This window comes from Oryx dammah, unplaced genomic scaffold (assembly GCF_014754425.2).
Source record: "Oryx dammah isolate SB20612 unplaced genomic scaffold, SCBI_Odam_1.1 HiC_scaffold_16, whole genome shotgun sequence".
NCBI lineage: Eukaryota > Metazoa > Chordata > Mammalia > Artiodactyla > Bovidae > Oryx > Oryx dammah.
The window spans coordinates 61,759,702-61,766,971 of record NW_024070200.1 but is presented as its reverse complement, the minus strand read 5'-3'; the positions used below and the strand labels follow the sequence as shown (position 1 = coordinate 61,766,971).

The 7,270-nt window shown below is 34.2% G+C and overlaps 1 long non-coding RNA gene across 1 annotated transcript; it reads right to left on the bottom strand.

Moving 5' to 3' along the window:
* Positions 1 to 546: 546 nt before the first annotated feature.
* Positions 547 to 6,993, bottom strand: LOC120875265. The gene is made up of 2 exons (XR_005723903.1): positions 5,479 to 6,993; positions 547 to 4,803 (listed from the first exon to the last, which is right to left on the bottom strand). It is a non-coding gene; the product is annotated as an uncharacterized LOC120875265 (long non-coding RNA).
* Positions 6,994 to 7,270: the final 277 nt, after the last annotated feature.

Below are 7,270 nucleotides of genomic sequence, written 5' to 3'. Positions count from 1 at the left end.
ATCCCAGACTATTGTGCTAACTATAAGTATTTTCACTGAGAATCTGATGTAAATCAATGCTTTGAAATTAATATTAAACAGAAGGTTAATTGATCAGATCCCAGCTCATTTTTTTTTTGTTGTTCTAGAAAAAATATGCCAAGTGGAAATGTCTGGGGTGGGAGAAAATCTCTTTACTGAAGACTGTAGTGGTTGTGGCATGCTAGACAACTGCACTAATCAAAGTGCATTTTGAATGAAATCCTAGTTCAGGGCTCCAGCCACAGTGACTTTGACATTAAATAAAAAGTTACAGTTTTTCAAGATTGCTCTAGCTGAAAAGAGCTAAACTGATGATATATACCTATAAAAGTAGTAGCAATCTAATACTTGCTGATAAAATTTAATCTCCCATCTGCCTTCCCAAATAAATTGGTACTACATAAAGAAACTAAGAGAAATCGATGCTTTCAAGTTCAATAAAAGCAAAATTTTTTGTTTAAAAATGTATTAAATATATATATTACATAATATTGGTAAAAAATTTAATACTACATAGCCAGTATGTATGTATGTATTTTTATTGATATGATTATCACAAAATATTAGTTGAAGGAAGCAAGTTATAAAATAGTTTGTATGCTAAGATGCCATTTAAGGAAATCCACAAGTATATGTGTAGCATTCATAGAAAAGACTGAAAAGACAAATACTTATGAAGGGGTTATTGGGATAGTAAGCTTTTTCTTCATCTCTTTCTCTAGGCTGCAGTATTGCTTTTGTAATTAGGAAAAAAGCCTACTTTAATATGAATTACAAGATGTAAAAAATTACACGAATAAAGAATTCTTATAGGAAGATAGGGATTAAATAAAAAAGAGCAGATTTTCCTTTTAGGATTGTCTACCAAGTGCTTTTATGCATGATTGCATTATATAATCAATGCATAGGACTCCTTAATCATAACTCACAACACAATTTACTGGATTGTTTCAAATAGTAAGATCATACTAATAATACTGCAACTGGATTTATATTTTTCTTTTAAAATTTTTTACCAGACCAATCACCTAAAATTAAAGAAGATAAACCTGAAGAGGGCAAGATACAACTACTGTTTCTTATGCATAGTTACAAAATCTCTTTTAATTTAAAATCTAAACATTGTTTTGGTCTACTGAACTAAGACTGCATATTCTCAAAGTGGGTGTAATTGTTTGGTCAATAAATTAAACAGTGATCTTTATCAGTTTCAGAGAATTATTAACAGCCTTGGATAGAAGTATTTTTTTTAAATCATGATAAACACATAGCTGTAATTATGATGAAAAGATACAAAACGACCTTTAGTAAATAATACCCCCCTATAAATTTTTGTTCTAGATAAAAAATGGTACCAATCAGTGTTGTAAACTAGGATAAAAGCAATATGATTTACAAGTACTTTACAGAAGAGTACTTCCTAGTGCTTTCTAGAATTTTCCACTTGATTATATTTTCAAACACATTAATTTCATGGTGTTTTACTTTTAGTGGTCTCTGTTCCTTGAGGGGCCTCACTGGAATGGTGACTGTTTGTTCAGTGGATTAAGTGAGTTGGAACACTCACCACCTGGGATTTTTAAATTACTGTGGATTTGGCCTGATGCTGATGTTAACTAGTAAGCACAGACTCTAAAACCAGATGAGTGTAAATACTGAGTTTCCACTCACTTCACAGCCACAGGGACTGCAGTTCCATTCTTGGATTCTGGAAGGATTATTGGTCTATCGAAAAATAGCTTGTTTACAGGTATGTAAAGTAAGCTGTGTCACTGGTTTTGAGTTTTAAGTTGAGATATAATTCACATACCACAAACCATCTCTTCAGTGTGTGCATTCTTGGTATATTCACAAGGTTGTGCAACCATCGTGACTACCTAACTCCAAACTGTTTTCATTACCCCATAAACGCCACACTCATTAGCGGTCATTACCCATTCCCCACCCCCCCCATCCAGGCAACCATTAATCTATGGTTTCTTCTTTTACCCATTGATTAATTAGAAATGTAATGTTAAATTTCCATATATTTATAAAATTGCCGAGTTTCCTTCTGTTAATTGTTTCTAATTTCATTCTCTTGTGGTCAGAGAACATATTTTGTGTGATTCTATCCTATTAAAAATATTGACTTTTTTACCCTAAGGAACGCTCCAAGTGCACTTTAAAAGAATGCGCATTTGCTGTTGTTCTATGGATGTCTGTTAGGGCTACTTGGCTTAAGGTGTTGTTCAAGTCCTCTCTTTGTTGACTTCTCTTTAGTTGTTCTATCCAAAATTGCAAGTGAAGCACTAAAGTCTCCAACTGCTGTTATTGAGTTGGCTATTTCTCACTTCAGCTCAATCAGTTTTCTCTTCATGTATTTGGTGCTCTGTTGTTAGGTACATATATGTGCATAATTATGTCTTCCTGATGGACTGATCCTTTTATTATTATGTAATGTCTTTGTCTCTAGTAACAATTTATGCCGTAAAGTCTCTTTTGTTTGAGATTAATATAGCCACACTGGCTCTCTTTGTTAGTGTGGTATATCTTTCCTTTTTTTCGGTTTTACTTTCAATCTATGTGTTACTGACTTGTAGGCAGCATATAGTTGGATCATGATTTTTACCCATTCTGCCATTTCTGCCTTTTAATAGGAGTGTTAATTCATTTACATTTAATATGATTACTGATAAGGTAGGATTTAGTCTGCCATCCTGCTATTTGTTTTCTATGTCTTATGTCTTTTTTTCTGTTCCTCCATACTTCCATGCCTTCTGTTGTGTATTTTTAGTGTGCCATTTTTGTATCTTTTGTATCCTTTTCTGTATCCTTTTTGTATCTTTTACTATATATTCTTTAGTTATTGTTTTACCATATATTTCTTAGTGTTTTCCCTGAGGATTATAATTAATATCTTAATATATAGTCTAGTTTTGATTAATACCAGCTTAATCTCAGTATTATACAAAAAGTTTGTTCCCATACAGGTTTGTTCCCTCTCCCTTTCTTTGTACTGTTATTGTCACACATATTTTGTTTTCTCACTTTGTGACCATCAACAAAGATTTATAACTTTTTAATGGAGTTGCTTCTTAAATTAGGAGTAAAAAAAGTTGTGAACAAAAAATGCATTTATGCTCTTTTATGTTTACCCATGTAGCTCCCTTTATCTGTACTCTTTATTTCTTCATGTGCATTTGAGTTACTGCCTATTGTCCTTTTATTGTAGCCTGAAGGACTCTGTTTATTATTTCTTGTAGGACAGGCTTGCTAATGCTGAATTTTGTTTTATCTGAGAATGTTTTAATTTCATCTTCACTTTTGAAGGACTGTTTTGCTGGATACAAAATTCTTCCTTGATAGTCATTTCCTTTTGCATTTCCAAGAAGCCATCCTTCTCCCTTCTGGTCTCCACATTTTCTAATAAGAATTTCTTGTGTATGAGTCAATTTTCTCCTTGTCTTTATCTTTTGACAGTATATGTCCAGGAATGAGTTTGAATTTATCCTACTTCAGGTTCATTGAGCTTCTTGGTATGTTAATAGTTTTCATCAAATTTTGAAGTCTTTGGTCATTATTTTTTCAAATATTCTTTTTCTCTTCTCCCCTTATGTGACTCCTGTTATGCATTTATTGGTACATTTGATAGTATATAGTATCTTATGGGTTATCAAGGCTCTATTAATTTTTCTAATTAACCTATATTCAAGTTTGCTGATTCTTTCTTCTGCCTACTCAAATCTGATGTTGATCCCCTCTGGGGAATTTTTCATTTCAGCTATTTTTATTTAAACTCTACAATTTATGTATTTTAAATAAATAATTTCTATCTTTTTATCACTTTTTATTTACCACTGAGTTTTCTACTCAGTGATACACCATTTTCATACTTTAGTTATATGAATATATGAAAATAGTCAATTTAAAGTCTTTACATATTCCAACGTTTGGACTTTCTCAAGACAGTTTATTGACTTTTTCCACTTTTTATGGGGCAAGCTTTTTTTTTTCATCTCTCTCTCTCTCTCTTTTTTTTTTTTTTGAGGACAACTAATAGGATAACTTTAGATTTACTTACCCTTTTGCTAAGAGTTTGATGAAGTTGCTGGTTTGGGTTGTTCAGCAACTCATCGGAACTAATTCTTTAAAGTCCATATTCTTCATAAAAGATAGACTCTGAAGTCTTTCTCAGGTAGTTTCTTAGTCACTGAATGATTAGACAGTACTTCCATAAGCACCTGAAACCAATAACTCTCCCAGTCTTTGCTGACAGCTTTGTATGCATGTTGGGACATCCTCCAACACCAGGCCAGGAGGTTGACAAGCCTTCATCTTCACTTTCTGCTTGAGCAGTTCACCAAGACCAACCTAAGGTGAGAGTTAGGATGTCTCCAGGTCTTTCCTGAGCAGGAGTAACAAACCTTGGCTTGTGCAAAGTCCTTGGTCTATGCATGTACAAGGTCATCTAAATTCCCAGGAATGGCAGAGCTTTTTGAAGCCTCTCATTACTCAACTTTTCCTTTTTAGTTTATGGTTGGCCTGTGGTTTGCTCCAATGGTTATTACTTCAGGCAGCCACAAATGCCTCTGATTTTTTCTCATTAAATACTTGGAAAAGCATTGGTGGCAAACTCTGATCAGAGAAAATACAGTCTTGCAAGTGAGGTCTTCCAGGAAACCACCAGACAATTCTCTGGGAATGAGGCACTGAAAGAACTCCAACCCCATCCTTCCAGTGGCTTCTATGCTGCTGCTTCTACCATGATTGTGAACTGTTGGTCTTCAAGGATAAGCAGAACTAGAGATGGGCGGGGGGTGGGTGGTGGTGGTGGTGGAAATAAGACTAGTTAAAATACCATAAAACTTACAGTTCTTACTGAGATTCAGCTATTTCTCTTGCATAAATATTTCTTGGGATGCTGCAAGATTAATTTCCAGAGTTCTGAAAAAAGTTGACTCTGATTTTTTTGCAAATTTTTTCCTTGTCTTTATGGAGGAGAGAATCTCCAGAGGTGCTTATTCTACCATTTTGGCTGGCTTTAAGTATTTAATGTCTTTATTTTTCTTAGCAAAGTGAATCTGGTTAAAACAATAAAGTCATCACCATTGACATTTCTAGGCACTGACATGGTTCAAGCTCAACTATTCCATAAACAGCAGTATCTGTGAGAATGACCAAAGTGGATATAATATGAATTGTAGAAAATATCCACACTATAAATGAGCAGTGTCAAAATGTTTCAGCCAGCAGATTCAGAATATTAGAAAAAATTTTCACAATATAAAAACGAAGGAAGGAATGAATCTTGGTGTACTATAGTCTCAAAACTGCTATGAGAAGCAAAACCTGACAGGTAGCAAGGATAATCCACACTCTGCTGTAAGGTAAACTGGAGGCAGGGGGGCTGGGGGAAACCTGGCCAAAGCTTGCAAGTCTCTTAATTACATATAGAAATGACTTCCAGATGCTCACCTTCTGTCCAGCTACTGCACTGGGCTGTCAGTACTTTTCGGTCTCTGTGTACCATATAGCCATGCATCAAAGAGAATATCCTAGACTGTGAAGCGGTCTCTTTCCCTGACCAAAGATAACAGGCACTCAGCTATGATCAATCCCTTTCCTAGAGACACTTGCATCTCTTTCAGATCTATCAGCTACTAGCACAGGGAGGTACTTCCTGGGTAGGGATAGTGAGAATTGAATGAGTTTTAGATAGCCATGTAGTTATTTTTGAGAATACAGACTTCATAAAAATTCCCTCAGTTTAACAGAAGGCAAGATATTCACTTAATTTTCCTGGATAAATGTAGAAGAGCCTCATCAGGAGTATAAGCAAGAGTTGATGAAAACCACAAAAATAGTAAGAGCATAATAAATTGTCCAGGGTTATGTAAGGATACATTTTAAAACAAGACTCCTGATTTTTAAATAAGATTATAAGTCTATGAAATGAATTTACATCTCAATATTGAATTACATCAGGTTGCATTAGTGTTGGCCCAGTTAGGAATCCACGATCATAAATCATCTGAACAAAAATGTTTTGATTTCTCCTGAAGCAGTGTATCATGTTTAAGCCTTTTACACTAAAGATAAACATGTCTGATTTTTCAACTGAGGAAACAGAAACCTAATTTTACTATTAATAATTTCTAAAAGTGGCTTTGAAAGAGATTACAAAATAGGTATGTATTGAAAACTATGTGTAGAGCCTCATAAGCCAACTGGTATTGAAGTATTTTTTCTTAAATTGTGAACATTTTAATTTGTGGAATTAAATGTGGAAGAAAAGAGAGATGTACATTAAACTGGGAAGACAAGCCAGAATGTGAAAGGTTTTAGTGAGTGTTGAGTACGTTGACCAAAAGATATTTAATGTAGACCACGCTTTTCCAGAAAAGGAGAGTCAGATAACAAAGGAGTTCATCCTTCTATTAACTAGAACGTACCCTCCACTAGCCAGGACTCTTCTGTGTATCGGTCAGTTTTAAAACTATTAAAGTGTGCTCAAAATATGTATTTTATTCATCGAAGATGCAACATTTCACTGATCTATGCAATGTTATGTAATTGACGATTCTGGTATAACAACTTGGCATTTCAAAGAACACTGATACATTAATCCAGTTTAAATGGACCCTCTTTGAACTCTATCTTAAGAAGGTCTATGCCCAAAAGGGTATCCTGGATTTTAAAATTTACCAATATCCACATATCAGATTACTGATGTAAACTTACCTGAACAGGCTATATTTTCCAAACAATTAACTTCTGGGGCATTATTATAATTGCATGAAGTATTTCTCTACCTAAGATAACCATTACTCAGGAAAACACATATATAATAACTTCAGAATTTTCTGCAAAGCTCTGGACACAATTAAATATTTAGAATGTAGGCAAATCTTCTCCAGTCTACAATACTCCTTTATAGTATTAAAAGGTTAAGAATGACACCAGTGAATGAACAGCACCAAAGAAGTCAAATTATAAGTTCCATTTCTCATCAATTAAATTGGATTCTGCATCAAATTGGGTTCTGGTCTCAGGATTAAGGCTAAGACCATCCAAATGTTGTCTGCCTAGCCCACTGCTGGAGTTCAACTTATGTTATTCATACAGAGGCTGCTTGGATTGTAGCTGTCTTTGTAAAATCTCAAACAAGTTAAAAGTATTACATATTCTTGTTTCAATAGAATCCTGAATATTAGGTTATCAAATTTCACAACTCCATTTTAAGACATATGATTGTGGAGGGAGAAGT